Source organism: Apteryx mantelli, chromosome 6 (assembly GCF_036417845.1).
Source record: "Apteryx mantelli isolate bAptMan1 chromosome 6, bAptMan1.hap1, whole genome shotgun sequence".
NCBI lineage: Eukaryota > Metazoa > Chordata > Aves > Apterygiformes > Apterygidae > Apteryx > Apteryx mantelli.
In genome coordinates this window covers 36740671-36757628 of record NC_089983.1, presented here as the reverse complement: position 1 = coordinate 36757628, position 16958 = coordinate 36740671, and the positions used below count along the sequence as shown (strand labels likewise).

General features: G+C 39.7%; 1 protein-coding gene across 1 annotated transcript in view; it reads right to left on the bottom strand.

Annotated features, from left to right (window-relative positions):
* Window positions 1–10222, bottom strand: part of RALB (RAS like proto-oncogene B) — a 51854-nt gene extending 41632 nt beyond the window's left edge. The window contains exon 1 of the mRNA XM_013960729.2: window positions 10096–10222. The gene's annotated coding sequence lies outside the window, so the exon portion shown is untranslated. The remainder of the gene's footprint in view (window positions 1–10095) is intronic.
* Between the last annotated feature and the right edge of the window lie 6736 nt (window positions 10223–16958).

The window sequence follows — 16958 nt, the reverse complement described above, 5'->3', positions numbered from 1 at the left end:
TGCCAGGGCATCCTAACCGGATTCCAGCACCAGTATGCACACACTGCTTTAAAAAATGGGTCCAGCCATTTCAGGTGGATATAATTTTTTTTTCCCTTCTAAACCATTGTGTATCATGCATGAACAACTGCCATGTTTTACCCAGTGGTGAGTATATTTCAGTTGTGGGGGACGGATCTCTAATTAACTTGTTATCATAATTATTATAGCACCAAAATGTTTGGGGCATCAATTACAATTTTGAAAAGCAATGGCATTGACAGCTTTGAGCTTGAAATATGTTATATCAGTGTAACCTTTTTATCAATAAGTTTAATATGTTTACAGTTGTGGGAATTTTTTTAATTTTAGCTGTCATGTTCACATTTCACCCCTGTAGTAATGGACTTTTCCCTCTGATGACTCACAGGAAATAGAATATCCACTCAGTCTTTCACATAATAAAATGCAACAGTTCCCCACATTGTTCACTGCAAAAAAATTACAGTGCTTGTAGAGCAAGAATTTAATGCAACCGCAAACACTAGCATAAATATGTAATTATATTGAATTTCAGTTGGACTTGTGACCTCATTTGAAACTGTTGTGATCTCACTAGTTATCATAGTGCCTACTTTGGGAACCACTGCTTTAAACATTGTTAAATAGCAGATATATATTTCTGAGTCATCTTAGCACCCTGTAGCTGAAGGCAGCATAAAGCCAACATATCCTAAAAACAAGACTAGTGACCAGGTTCTGTTAAATCCATTCCATTATCTTAGTCTACTTAAACATTAAATAACCCTGTATTGCTATAAAGCAAGCTTGCATATTGTTCTCCAGTTCATTAAAAAAAGCATTGTATAATAGGCATACGCGTGTTAGAAAGGGTTATGCAGCATTACTGACTTCCTCTCCCCTTTAGTGTCTTTGTGTCAAGAGTGATGACCATATTCCAGTCCAGCAACTTCAGCACCAAGTCTGGACTTACCCTGGGACAACACAGTGGAATCTGACTGCTCTTCAAAGCAAGGCTAATTTGTATTGTAAAATTAGTTTCTTGTCTCCTGTTTGATTTTCACTAATTTACATAAAGTTATAGACATACATAATGCCTTAAAGGTGCATAAAAACAAATGCCCCTTCCGTGTGGAGATTACAATCAACAATAAGAAATAAAAACACAATGTAAAGAACTATTGCCAGGAGGCAATAGATTTTTTCCATGGACTATGCTTTTCTATGGGACATGCACTTAGTAATTCATAATCTACAATCAGTCCCGGTTAAGTACTTTGTTTCTTTTAAAGATGTAAATAGCAACGCCTAGTGGATTAGCACTGAAACATTTTATGGAAGAAATGCATTTTAGGAAGGATTTGAATGGAGATAGCATTGTGATTTCTTCCAAAAGACTTATCAGAAAAGGATTTACAACAGAGAAGAAAACATCATGCCTTTTCATCACAGTTACTTTCTGAAAAATGAGTACTGAAGAAAGATAAGGAAACTTTCTGGTAGACTATTTTATTATCAAATAGCAACTTCACTCCACCCTTCCCCTGTATTTGGCTTCTTACAGAGCGCCTGGAGCTGCAGTTTTGTTCCAAGACTACCCTCAGAAAAATCCCCTGCCATTATCAGACATGCTAAGAAAAGAAAGAAATGTATACTCCTTCCAAAGAGGAAAAATGTAATTAACTGCCATCCATCAAAATTAAGAGAGGTACCTCTTTAGCTTGACTGAAAGTTAATGTAGCTTTCCACTGAACCTTAACCAGCTGCATGTGCTGAAACTAAGCCATGGACACATCCAGTAGCACTTTTCCCCAAGCAGAAGTTTTAGCTGAGATTTACATCCATCTCAATTACTTAAAGAGTTTCCCTGAAGATAAAGTAATTGTTTCAACTTCTATTTAAGTGAGAGCACTCAGTTTTGGTAATTCATACTTAGATCATGTTAAAATTAAACATATTGTAATTCTTTCTGTCAGCTTTTAATCTTCGAAATAGCTCAGAATGGGGTCTGTTCCCACTAGCAGAAGAGCCTTGATATTGACTCCAATGATGGGAGAGAATAGATTGTGCTGTCCTTGGACCCACTGTGCCTCCCTTGCTGAAAGAAGATAGGACCCAGAACCTGCTGAATGTATTCATGTGAATAAAAAGCCTGCAAGATAAACCCGCAGATCCTGTCGCTCATATACATGTAGAATTCACACTGATTTTAATTATTCTTGTAATTACAAGGAACTCATAATTCCTGCAGTTCTGTAGGGAAATGAAGTATGTGTCACCTGCAGATGGCCAAAGAAAGGAAGGGAATAGTATTGTCATACATTTCTTCTCACTGATACCTACAGCAACAGTAAGTGTATTAATGGGGTGGTCAAGCCCCAGAGGCTGTGTGAGTCAGATTCCAGTTCAAGGACCTCACCATAGCAGGCTGTTGAGATGACAGTAATCAGGAGCAGCTGAGGACTGTGGTTTCGTACCTCCTGTCATCCACACATTCATACTTGGACAGAGAAGCAGACTTGGGGGGAAGGTTAGGTGGAGCAATAGGCTGCAGGGGAACACTACCATCCCTTGCTTGCTATTCTCCGCACGCAAACAACCAACGAATGAAAGCAGTAGTGGTGGAGGAATGTGTTCTTCCTACCCCCAGACAATGAGACAAGGCAGTGGGCTGTATAGAAATGTTCCCTTTCACATGTCCAAGCACCCACAAACTCATTCAGACAGAAGCGCAGCAACAACTCGTCTGTATCAGAATGCTGTTGTTGCCCCCATCTCAGAAACATGGTCAAGAAGCCTGCCTCCCTCCATTCCTTCTCCTTGGGATGAGGCAGTGTCTTGCTCCTTGGAGTTTCCATAGAAAAGCTGGCCAGGCCAGGCAGAAGCATCCCACAGACCAGATGTGGTCAGTGGGCTACGTGTTGAACCATGCTGGCGCAGAATTTTCAAAACCAATCAGTGTCAGCCTGATTACGTCCACTGACTATGCTGGGAGTTAGGCCAATGCTAAGAGCTTTCAAAAATCACCACCTATGTCTGTACGTAAAGACTCTCATTCTACCCTCAGTCTTTGTGCAAGCCTTCTCTTTGCAATAGGACACCCTCTAGTCATAGAAGGCCTACACAATCCTACCTCTATAAACTCAGACACTGCGCAGCATTATAAAGGAAATTATCATCTCCCAAGACGAACATAACACATGGCTTATGGCTTTTGGAGTCATCAGTCCTTAGTAGAAACTAAGGGAGACCAGTATGAACAAGCTGAAGAATTATATTGAACTCATAATCCTGACAACTATAGCCAGTTTTCTTTTTCCTTGGTTACCTCATTTGTTGTCGTGACTCTACATTGTGAGACAAAAACCCAGTAGACAAAATATGGAATTAGGTCCTACTAACTCAGCTGCAATCTAACTAGTTCCTCCATACTGTGGCCATGTGGAGATGGTTGCAGAATGTTACGAAGGGATGAATTTCTGCATCACAGTGCTGAGGTGGGAAAACCACAAATTATGTTTGTGGGTTGCCACTGTGATGCTACAGTGTGATGTGTGATGTAGTTTTAGTATGAAAATTGCTGTAGCCTAAACATTTCTGTCCATGGGTAATATACCTTGTTTGTAGAGGGAATATCCATTACTTGGGTTTAAAAGGCTTTTTTGGAGGTAAAAACAGCTAGGAACATGGCTGGCTGAGACCAAGACTACCAGGATGGAAAGATGTTGGAATTTAGATTACAGTAGTAAGAAAAAGAGATGACAAAGCAGAACTTTAAAAAGTCTCTCAGATGAAAAGCTTTGCACAGGGAAGGAAATGACAGGAATGGAGGGTGCTGCTTACTAAGGAGTAGAGATAGGAAACAATGCTGTTGTTGTAGCTGTGGGGCTGATGAAGGTCAGAGAAGATAAGCTCTAATTTGTCTGCTCTCAACACAAATATGGAAGGTCAGGGACTTTCAGTGAAAAAAAAGAGGCCAAGGAACACTGTGGCCAAAGAGTTTGCTATATTTCAGTGAATTGCAATCTATGGTGCTTTATTTTTTTCAAGTGGAGGACAGTGCATTCAGCAACTTTATGCAGAGTATCTGCCCTAACTCAGACTCACCACATGCCTTCTGAAAAATTAACTATAAACCTGAAGAGCTGCAGGAAGTTCTGGGAAGGGCCTGACCAAGGTATGGTAGCTGGAGAAGTCTCTACTGAACAGGGAACAGACAGCAAGACTGGAAGGTTCAGCTCTCAGGAAGAATTGCTAAGCAGAATATTTCCACCTTGAATACATGCTTTTGTGACCCCCAGTTGAAGAACTGTGCCTGGTGTTTAATGGGACACTAGTGACAAAAGTCCCAATGGCATCGGACCATAACTGGATCTTGTGAAAGTAACTGGGAGGGAGCCCCAAAGGGGCACCATGATAAATTTGTTTCACAGGAGTTTCTTATACAAATCCATCTCCTAGGAAACGATATGTATTTGTATACATTAACATTCTTTACCTGGTATTATTAGATATATAGAATGTGCCTAGGTTCACTGCTATTTAGATTTCCCTCCTTTAGCATTCCTAGATCTTGCCAGAATGTCTGCTTCCACAGACACAAAGGTTAATTAAACACATCCGCCCATTAGAGCAAGGAGTGAACATTACAGTCTGGCCCAGAGCTACCTTTTTCAGCTGTCAGCACTGAAAGACACTTGGAACCACAAGCTAGTCCTCAAGCAAAACTAGTTTCAGCAGAAACTGCTTGTTTTAATGAACAAAAAAGTCCTTCCCTATATTTAGGGTTTCAGCTTGTACTTGTCTAGCTGTACCTAATTTCAGCAAGAAACATTCTATTGGTATTTTGCAAGTTGCACGATCCAAGATATTTGGATCTTTACAGTGCCATGATTAACACATAATATGGAATGTTGGGAAAAATGTACCTTGCCTGCATTGCTAACTCCACCTTTTATAATTAATATAGCTTAAGATAACTGAAATTGTGTTTTTCATCACTTGTGGTATTCATTAATTTTGTACCTTTCACTGTAATTGCATAATGGAATTAAGTGGTCAACCCCCTCATCATGCATTTCTTCTCACTTTCTTTTCAGTTTCATTTGCTGATTCTGATGTGTAAGCAACATATTACCACAAATACTTTCTCAGTTCTGCAAATCAAATCTACATAACAATGTATTTATTATATTAACGCCTCACAGTACCTCAGCGTCCCTCTCACTGTCTTACAGGGAATGAAGGAAAATAGCATACATCTTTCAAAAACATGTATTGTTGCCATGCCTATAATTCCCACTGCTGTGAAGAACTGACATTCCCAAAATGTTTCCTGTCTGTGCTGAATCAATGGAACAAGAGTGTGATATGTCTATATAAGAGCAAGGACTAGTAATGAGATCACCAAGGTAGATGAGATACATTCAGGTTTTCACTGAAAGTGGGTTCTTAAATAAATTGAATGTTTAAAATGGCACAATGTCCAATTAATGATATAGGTTGGCTTGATATACACTCTCCTCAGGAACAGATGAAGCAAGTATAACTCTTTCTACATCCACAATTCAAGGCCCATATTTTGTCAGAGCTCTTCTCAAATGAGATAATAAATTATAAATCCGCCATTCTCATTCAGATTGTCCATGAACAATTTCTGATTTTCTCAAGCTCACTTATCCTTCATAGCTATTAGCTGAATGGTTGCTGAAAGTGATTCTCTGCTCAGGAACTGTACACACATGTATTTCATTTGTAACATTTCTACTGTTTTGGTTAGTTTTGATCAGACATGCAGATCACCAAGTATTGTTTCTGTTCCCAAACTGGAAGAGAACACCTAGGCACATCTATAATTTCAAACCTTGTTTTTCACAAATATTACCTAATGTTTGATTAAAATTTGCAGCTCCTCGAACATCATTACCATTGCTCACGTTTGGTGGGTTAGTCATAGGAGCTATAGATAAAAGGGGCATGAGTGAATAGTCACAGAAATATTTTCAGTTATTTGTAGTGCTTTCTCTGATTTGGTTTCAAAGTCTATAAAAGTCACAGAAGTCTCTTCTCCTGTCCGCTTTATACTGGACAATTCATGCATGGTTTTCAACAACTCCCTTGGGAGGCAGCATCTCTAAGCCCTGGCAGCCACAGACACAGTGCTGCCTTGCAAACTGCCCATCATTTGGCATTGGGCCATTTTCTGAAGTCTGGGAGAAAAACACCTTTGTCTCTAACAGAAAGTGAAAGAGAAGGTGGAGCAGAACTCTGACCAATGACAGTTGACCACTGATGACCAGCCCCTAGTGATAAGTGTAAAATATGCTCATAGTTAAAGAGAAGATAGACCCAAAAGGAAAACAACATGGTAAATTAGAAGTGTTGACCCTGGGGAGGAGACAGAATGGCCTTCTTGGAACATCTGCTGGCTTCTTACCTTGTACCTTCTGCCTAACCTCCAGTTTAGCAGGCTAAACGTGTCGCTTCTGTTTCTTTACAAATACAACATGTTAAATTACTTTTGGGTTGCTTCCATATAGCATGCCAAAGCTTATTGACTGATTTCATCACCTAGGAGCATAATTTGCATTCAGCAATGAAGTGGTTGAATTTTTAAGGTATTTTGTTGCTAACTTGCAATTAAGATGGCAGGCTGCTTGCACGGCAGTGCCCTATGCATTATATACGGCAAAAGTTCTTATAAAAATCTCGGAGCTGGCCACAGCCTTGTACTGCTTTTCTTGTGCATGCCAGAAATAGTATATGATACTAAGCACTGGATAAGCTTGCATAACAGACAGCTGTGTCTATACCCAGGTTTGAAAGGGAACAAGGCACGGCAATATTATTTCTCCATTCCCTTTCCTGACTCTTTCTCTCTCTCTTATGCCTACGCATATATTTTCTGGGCCTATACTGAAAAGAAGTGGGCACCCACTACCAAACAGGTAAGAGATTTTTCTGGTCCTCACTTTGTGTCACATCAGCACAAACAAATATATGGAATATGCTCAGAAAAGCTATAAAGCTTTTGTTATATACTGTCTTGTTATATACTCTCTTGTTATACCATTGTCCTGGTACATCAGGCATACCATCAGCTTGAACCCAGGTACTATTCACTTAAACATGTTTTTAAGCATTGTATCCCTTTATGTACTGGTTTATTCAGAGATGACATAGCATATAGTTCAGAATTGCACATCTAAGCAGATGTTTCTTAAGATGCAATTGCTTTTTTGCACTTCAGGCTACATTTTCATTTAGTCGTGACAGTGTAAGCAGCAGTTTATCTTTTGCTTTCTGTGGGGCAATAACTTTACAATGCTCCATTTATTAAAGTGGTGGATATTGTTTTGTGGAACTGCTGCTGAGAATGTGATAAAAGGCGTTGCTACACTGAAAGCAAAGAGACGGCTGTGAGTTTTGTGTTCCTGTTTTTTTAGCAGAGATGTGTTTATGAGTATTTTTAAAGTTCAATATTATTGTAAACAAAATTTGTCCAGCTGTAACCTGAAGCTATATCTGAGCAAGAAAGACTAAAAAAGTCCTAACCAAAGATAGCAAGTGTTTTAGCTGCTTAGGAGAATTAAAACATAACAATCCAGTGTGCAATTGAGAACAATTATTTTAGTTATTTAAGAAGTTCTCTCAACTTTAGAGTTAAGTCTGGTTTGATGATTAAAATACAGGGCAAGGAACCAGGAGGCATAAGCTCTATTTTCAGCTTTAGCACTGACTCACTGTGTGATATTAAGCAAGTCATTTAATTTAACTGTCTCACCTGTAAAATGAGGGAACCTACCTCACAAGTTCTATGTGAGATTAATTAATTAAACATTTGCTGCACACCTAAAAGTTCTTGGATGGAAGGTGGCGGAAAATTTATTATTAAACACATATATAAACAGGATACAAGAGCAGAGATGGGTGGTTTCTATAAAGGAAACTCACATCTCTTTCATCTGTGAATTTTTTAACCATGACAACAAAATAATTGACTACAGAAAAACCTGTGGGTGAAGCCCTTGAAAAGAGTTTATAAATTGAAAAAAGTATAGCCACAAACTAGACACTGACTAAACTATAACTAACAGTAAAAATAAATGGTCATTCTTTAGTAGGGTGCACAATTAAAAGACTAAGGTGAATTTTACTCTCTTACAATCCGTGAGCACATTTACCTGTAATGGAAATGAAAAGCAGCAGATTTCTATCTGGAGAAAGGAAATTATGCTTCTTAAAAAAAAAAAAAAAAAAAAAAAAAAAAAAAAAAAAAAGCTTTACTGAACTCATTGCCGTAAGACATTGCTGGAACCAAGAGCTTGGTGAATTCAAGAAATAAACACTTATATGGAAACAAGAATATCTGCTGTAATATTATATGAAATAAAAGGGTTAAAAACACTCATGCTTCCGAGCAGAAATCAACTAATAACTGATAGGTATTAAAAAAATCTTTCTTGGTGAAGTTAATTCAACAGCCGATTATTCTGGGTTGACTTGCATCTTTATCAGCAGGATCTGGTATAGGTCTCTGTCAGAGGCAGACTTCTGGAGCAGATGGGCAAATTATCATGCCCAGTGTTGCAACACTGAACGTTGCTTGGACGGGGCCAAGCAGCACACTAGCCCATTTTTAATACCCTTCCACTCTTACCATAACTACATTGTAGGAAATGGCAGGATTGTTCTGTCACAAAATTAACTATGTCAGCAATAGAAGAGGGCCCAGCAGCTTTTAAATTAAAGACAATTTTTTAGCTTACATTTCTTTATCGGAAAGCTCACAATACCGCTGAAATAACAAAAAGCAACTAGCATTGCTGTGTGTCCCTATGAATGAGCTGATCAAAATCACAGCGAGCAAAATAAAAATGGATAAAGTAGTGTGATCAGTGACATATCTGAGGGCTATACATCCCCTGTATGGTTGCTTGCATCACCAAAGACTGTTTGGGGAAAAGGCACAACGTATTTGCACTTTTCTGAAGCCAGTTATCGTTACCTTTTTTATTCACAAAAATATCACTAGTGCTTTCTGTTGGTCCCACTCAAAACAGAGCAAGGCCTTTATGTAAAGTGTGATCCCTACTTGGTTTCACAAACTCTCTGCAAACCTTTTCAATGAAGTTGGTGTTTGTTGCTCTACAAGGGCAACATTCACAGGGAAAACCCGCAGGTTCTAGTCCTTTAAAAGCAACTTTCTATGTTAATAAATAACTTCTACAATATCATTTGTTAAATATACATGCAGGTGGATTATTTAACTATAACAGTTTTTACGCTATGAATTCTAGAACATTATACTACTAAGTTATTTACGTACCATGAATATAACTATAAATATATAGTTCAGGTAACTAGTTTCTACTAAGTTAGCATTGCAGAGACATCTAAGACAGAAACCTAGACCCTCCACCAAGAATGGTAGAGACTTTACATTTAGGCCTTCTTTCATTCTGTATTACAGAGCTAAAATACCAAGATAGAAAAGTGCAGAAATAACAACAACAGAAAGATTATGCAGTTATACTAAAAAGAACCAATGACTCACTGTTAATATGTTTACCCGGCCTGTATGCTTTAGGGATGAGCAGCGATTACTGCAGGAAACTAGTTCTTTTATTTTCTTTTTATTTTGTTTATTACTAGCTAGTACTACTGCATTCATTAAGTCAAACACGACTGAGAATAAACAAGAGATGCGTGTCATATAGTGTTAATACAATGCCATGTGCTCACTCAGGGCTGCTTGCGTGTACATTTAGCAGTTGTTTTTTCCTGTCTGTCCACAGCGAATGCTATATTGCCTCCTAGAGTAAATGCACCTTGTTCCTCCCGCAGCCAGCACCTACCCATAATCCAGCCTCGGCACCCTGGGAGCCTCCCCCTTTGCTGCTATCCCATTTGCTCACCCCAGCTGGGCCAGGAAACTCCTTTCTCTTCTCACTTCAGTGATGGAAAATAAAAGCGTGTTCTCCTTTCACTTGTCTTTGTGTCCTTAACTGCGCACGTACATAAATACATACACACATGATCTTCCCCGATGCAACTTGTCAAGCTAAGCTGTTTGCTTTTGCAGCTGATACTCACTGTGCTTAGCGGGGTCCTTGGTCCCAGAGCAGCTCTTGCTTCGGGAGCATGAATGAGGCAGGCAGGCAGGCAGGCGAGGGCAGAGGCAGCTCCACAACAGTTCCCCAGACCAATTCACACGACGACTGTGGCTGGACTCCTCCTAGTGCCTCAGAAAGCTGCAAGAAAAGGGAAGGGCTCAGGATATGATATCATGTGCTCATTCTAAAAACAAGGAAACTGTTGGAGATGATCAAAAAAGTAACAGCTTCAAAAATTCCTGAAGGGCTAATATCAGCAAATTTCTTTTCTGCTTCCCCCTCCCTACCCTCTCTAATAAAAACTTACAATAAATGGAAATGACAAACTTAGAAAACAATATTTAATTTAGTACTAGGACTAGCCTAAAAGATGTGTAACAGCTGAGCAACCTCAGAGCATTGTTTACTGCTCTGTGTCACTGTTTATTGTCCGTGCTTAGGTCTGATCTTAAGCTTTCATTTTGTTACCAGAGTTATTCAGGCAGATATTCATGCCAGCCCCGGCATCGCTGACCCTCCGTACCCCCCGTTGGGTTTGACCACAGGACCCGTGGGTAGCCGCTCCTTGGCAGTACCCTGACTTGTTTACTGCCTTTCGCAGTGAAGGTAAAACCTTCCAAAGCACCCAAGTGACTTAGGAATCTAGTCAAGATTTTCTAAATCAAGGTAAGCAAATAGGCTTGTAAATCTCACTGAAAATCAATGTGGCTTTGGTGCCGATTTGCTAGGGTTTTACTCCTTAGATCCCTTTCTCATTGCATAGAAGAAATAATCCATTTACAGTGCTATAGTATTATAAACCTATTTCCCAGATCATCATTTATGGCCTTTAAAAAAGAAAAAAAAAAACATTTGAAGCAAAGCAGATGTTCTAACTCAGCACAATTATTCTTAACCTGAATTCAGCTTTGAAGTTTGCTGTTTCTATTTCAGATCCAAAGAAGCACCTGCATGCCTGGAAGCTTGTCGGTTCTTTCCAGCTTTATCAATAGGTCTAATAAGTCACTCATTTTCCTCTCAAGTTGTCAGGATATTTTTGTTTTTGTTATGATCTCATAATACACTCTCAGAGGAAAATTTAGTACAGCCTTCAAGCACAAAACATTCTTATGTTGTGTTTGGAATTGCTAAATTCTGTTATTGCATTGTGCTTGCCTTTCCAATCTCTTTTTTGTGTTAAAAAATTCCTATGATTTTTTTCATGCAATTCATCCCAGATTCAGCATTAAACCACCCATGAGTTTAGGACAGAGTGACATACTGCAGTTTACTATCATTTTCAAGCTCCTGTATTGGTTTGGGGTTTAATTGCTTGAATTTGGGGGAACCTTATCATATTAAAGCAGTTCAGTGATTGGGCTTTGCATGTTTCCGTATTTGTCAGACCAGCCCTTTCCACTGAGCTGTGCAAAAGGGTGTTGCTCTTTCAGTTCTATTGTTTGAACAGAAGTATTTTGGTGCCAGATTTCTTGTTCTATTTCTGCCCTTTGCTAGCAGAATTTCAATTTCAGGAACTTGTTTTATTGGAAGAACAATATTGTATGCTTAATAGTTATTAAACAAATGCTGGTATTATCAATGCTTGTTTATCTAATAGTGATGTGTCTCCTAAATAAACCTTTGAAATGCACTAATAGTAAAATAAACTGGAACACACAAACATTTTGTTCATAAAGATTCTAGGACTTTTCTAATTATTTTTAGCCTAGAATCAAGGATTAATCATCTTTAGTTGCTCTTGGTAGTAAAGGTTAGTGGGGCAAACATAATAAACTGTGTGCGAGGTTAAGGAATATGAATTAAGATCAGTAAGTACATTCACTTTTGTAGAATTTGAGGGTTCCCCTATCAAAAATTGTGATACATTTCTGTTTCTGTTGATTGTTGGTAGTCCTGTAAAACCTGTGTGAATGATCACCCTTACCCAGCAGACCCTGGGTTTAAGAAGACACCCCAAAACAGTCTAGACTTGTCACAGGTCTGGGTTCAGTTTGGACATTTCAGATTTCTGGTCATTTGTCAGGTAGCCACACACTGAAGCTCAAACAATAATTGTTTTTTTATATATAGGTTATTCTCTTAAATGCTCAGAGGATGAGGGAGCTGGAACTGCTGCTTGCAATGAAGGGGCCAGAGGTACTGCTGGTCTGTTCTGACTCCTCTCCTGCCCCACAACAAGATGACTTTACAGCAAGGCTCTGGCTGTACCACCTGGGACACTGCTCAGCCTGAGCTCTGCAGAGGCGGAGGTACTGCCTGCATCCTGCTCCCATCTCAATCTGCAGGATATAGCACAGGTAGTACCTCGGCATATTCTGTCTGAGCATATTTTGAAGAGAAGACACACATTAGTAACCAGCCTTGAGTCCAGACAGATAAAGCAAGCCTAGAGTAACCACAGACACGTGGGTATTGATTCTGTTCTTGTTTCTCTACCAACCTTACATCCATCTGACTTCTTGAATTACCTCAGTGCACTAATTGTGAACAACTCTGGTTTGTTTGTCTAGTTGTATCCTTTTTTTTCCTTTCCAGAAGGTTATTTTTCTCTTAGATTCTCATGGGTTTCCTCCTCTTCCTATTTTCCTTCAAGATTTGGTTAGAATTACAGAATCACAAAATAACTTTGGTTAGAAGGAACCTTTGGAGATCATCTGGTCCAATCCCCACTCAAAACAGGGCCAATTTCAATGTTAGGTCAGTTTGCCTAGGGCCTTGTCCAGTCCAGGTCTGAATATCTCCAAGGGTGGAAATTCCCCAGTCTCACTGGGCATCCTGTTCAAGGATTTGCCCACTCTCATTGTGAAGAATTTTTTTCTTTATATTTACCTTGAATTTCTCCTGCTGCAATTGCTTGTGTTGCTTTTCAACCTTTCACTGTGCAACTCCAAGAATAGTCTGGCTCCATCTTCTCTATAACCACCCACTAAGCAGTAGAAGGCAGTAATTATATGCCTCCTCAGCCTTCTCTTCTTCAGGCTGATCAAAGACAGCTCTCTCAGCTTCTCCTACTATGTCAGATGCTCCAGCCACACAACCATCTTGGAGGCCCTCCACTGGACTTGCTCCAATTTCTCAGAGTCTCTCTTGTACTGAGGAGCCCCAGATTGGACATAGTTCTCCAGACATCTTCTCACAAATGCTAAATAGAAAGGAATAATCACTTTACTCAAGCACTTGACTATACTCTTAGTAATGCAGCCTAGTAAACAGTCTTCATCACCACAAGGGCATGCTGCTGACTAGTGTTCAATTTGTGGTCCACCGGAAACCCCAGATCCTTTTTTGCAGAAAAAAAGTTTCTACTTTGGTAGTTAGCCCCAGCCTGTACTATTGCACAGGGTTTTTCTGTTAATGGTGCAGGATGTTGCATTTGCCCTTCACAAGATTTCTGACAACTCCTTCCTTCAGTCTGTCAAGATCCCTCTGAACAGGAGTCTTACACTTCAGCACATTGACTGTTCTCCCAATTTGGTGGTCATCTGTGAACTTGCTGAGTTCCTAAGTAGTGCCTGTGCTGGTTCTTGAATTACCACTGGACTTTAATGTAACAGTTTTATCAAAAATTCAAGTGTTCATTACAATATATTGTGAGACTTTGTACCATATTAACAGTGCTGTATAATTCAATGTTTTGCAGTGTTATTATTTATAAAGGTGATAGAAATGTGAGGCGATGCTTCCTAGAACTCAGCATTTTGATGCCAGTCCATACAAAGGATACCTCACCTTCCTCTGTAAACATACATGACTGGATGTTTCCCTGTGTTAACATACGGTATGTGGTAGTCAGCCTGGATAGGGAGGTAGTTTGATGCTTGGGAAAGAAGTTGGAGGGAACCACAATAGATGGAAATGAGGAAAAACTGAGATTGTAGTGTTGTAGAAGGCAGTAGGAGAGACAGTGGTTAGTAGGAGGAAAAGGGATCATGGCAGGGAGGAAAAGGAGAAAGGGATGTTTTCAGGCCAAGGAAGGTTGTGTGTGGGAGGATAACTTGGATGATCAGAAGGCAGCAGGACCATAATTAAAATGGTCACCACCTCCAGATTTGGGTACCTCTCGCATCCCTAAATAAATCTTCAACTGCGTGCCATAGCTAAAAATACCTTGGCAGTGCTGGCATGAAGTTGATTACAGGAGCCTGCAGATCATTCTGTGTTCTTAGGTTCCTTGTGCAATTTCAGTTGGCTAGTACACATCACATTTAAGGTACTGCAAATATTTTGGTCTGCAATTGTGTTCTTTTCCAGAGAAAGTTGCCTTTTCGTAGCAAGTGGCACAGATCCTGGAGCATACAGACATACATGATATTTATACTGATGTATATGTGTATATATAACACCAGTTTAGATCACAGTTAACTCTCGAAGATCTTTGCGCTGACAGGTGCTTTATAAACATATGCTAAGATTGTTACTCATGATAGCACCAAAGAGTCAGAGCAATTAGAAATTTTAGCAGTGAGCACTGGGAGGTGTAATCATTCATCAACACTAATAAAAAAGAAAAAAATAAATTGAAAAAGAATTACTTTTCCTTTGGTGATTATTTCATTGCTCAGAAAAAATCAATGTGACTGTTAAAATGCTTTCAGGTGTCCTAAAGCAACACTATCATCAACTGCTTTTTGCAGTAGCAGAAAGCAAAGCAGAATATGGATGTCTGAAAAGAGGAATAAAGACTTAAACAAGGGTGAGATGAATTTGTATTCCTAGGAACTAGAGTCTAGGTGGTTTAGAATGGAATGGGAAAATATTACAGAAATCACACTTAGTGATGTAAACATGTTAACTGATTAATTCTCACAACAACCTTGGGAAGTAGGGAAAGATTATGCCTTTTTGACAGATGGAGAAACACGGACAGAAAAGGCTAAGTTCACAGCAAGATCCTTGCCAGCTTCTCTCAAGTAGTTTGCAAGGAAGAAGATCTTTGCCTGCAGAAAGCCTACAGCTACAGATACATCTCCAAGTTTCCCTCTGTTTCTGTGGGAGAACAGAGAAGGTCACAGGTGTTGATGCTCCTGGGCTGGCCTTTATGGAGCTCTGACTGGATTATAAACCAGTATAATCCAGGGAACAAGCAGAAACAACCTTTTCTTTACGATGACTCGCCTTGCCAGAGGAAGATTAGTCAATGGAAATTTGTACCTGCCTGTACTAGTTAGTAAATACGTAGAAGAAGGGTAAATACCCCATCACTCCGTAAGTCACAGCATTAGGGCAGTGGGAGAGTGGAAGCCTGTGTTTAATAGTCATAGCTGTTTGCTGTTGGCAATCCAGCATCAACAGAAGTGAGAGCAGAGGAGGCCCAGGCTGATTTCCAGCTCTGCAGCAGACCTTAGGCCTGATGGATGTCAAATGCTGAATCCCAGCTCTCCTGTTTACTCTTTCCCCTAATGGTCTGTGCAAGACGTGCCCCAGCCTGTCCCCAGCACACTCTCTTTTCCCCTAATCCTGGGTCAATACAGGAGTGCTAAGTTTTCTTAGATCTTTTCACAGGGGAAATTATCCAGTCTAAATCTCATGTAACTCTATGTTCATTTTGTATTGCCTTAATTAACCAGTAAAGTGGTAATGTGGCAACCAGAAGCTCACAGTAGCAAAGGTAAGTAGAGACATAAGAAGTCGTTACCTTCCCATTCAATAAACATTCATTAATGCTTCTTTTCCTTTATTCTGCTAACTGACCACACTTGCAGTAGCTAATTCATATGGTCAGCTCTGCCTTGGCTTCGCCATTCTTTCCCGAAGTCTCTGAAATAGAAATACTTGATTATTTGCCAGCTAAAACAAACTCAGTTCATTTTCCGCTAGTATTGGTAAATGCAGTTTGAATGCTGTCAGCATCAGCATTTTGGAGTGTCTGTGTTCACCTCCTAAATATAGCATTTGCAAGAGACCCAGACAGAAAAGTCTCTCTGGAAGCTCTCTTCACTGTAACTTCTCTCTGTGATGAAATATTGTTGAAACAAATCTGGAGACAAATGGGACCTCAGCACTTTAACTTTGTGCATCCTGGTGCACCTAGAACTTGAGAGTTGTAAACCTATGGAATCTGTGACAAACATAAAGGCTGCTGTCTAAAGGAAAGCCTTCATTAATCTTAACAGTCGAGGGACTATCACATACTCAGTATGTTCACTACCCGTTAACACCATGGAGTTTATAAAGTCCCTGCTTCCAGTGTGCCGTGATGAAACACTCAACTCGGTAAGTTCAACTCCATGCAACATCAGCCTGAACCACCGGACCCAATCTTTGTGTCCCAAACGCCTAAGACCATCTGAGCTGTGTTTAGATTACTGTTCCTATATCAGTTTAAAAGCAAATACATAGGCAGAGAATCTAACTGAACCTCAGCTTCGGATACGGACCTAAAACTCAAATGTCAGAATGTGAGAACCCTCCGCTTGCTTATTCCTGCTTTTTTAGTTTCATGAAGCCCTACAAGCTTCTAGTTTAACTCATTCGGGGGAAAAGGGAAGGAAGACAGAAACCACCTGTTTAGCAAAAGATTTTCTTTGTCATCACTTCCTCACTCTTAAAAAACCTCCAGAGTTACAGATTTTTTCAAAATAAGAAGTGATCCATATTTTCTCAGTTTGATCTCACTCTTACAGCTTCCAGGTTTTATCAGCATTTCAGGTGAGACAGAGCTCCTCCTGCTGCTCTCTTCAGCCGATTTTTCCTAACATTTGACAATGATCTGCCCTCATCTGCAGAGAAGCCTCCCTCTTTATATGCAGGCTGTGTCTTTTTGTCAAATGCTCCAGCCAAAAAACTACAGCTCCTTCTGGTAAAGAATTAGTTGTTCTGAGGTTTTGTAGGGTAGCAGGGAGA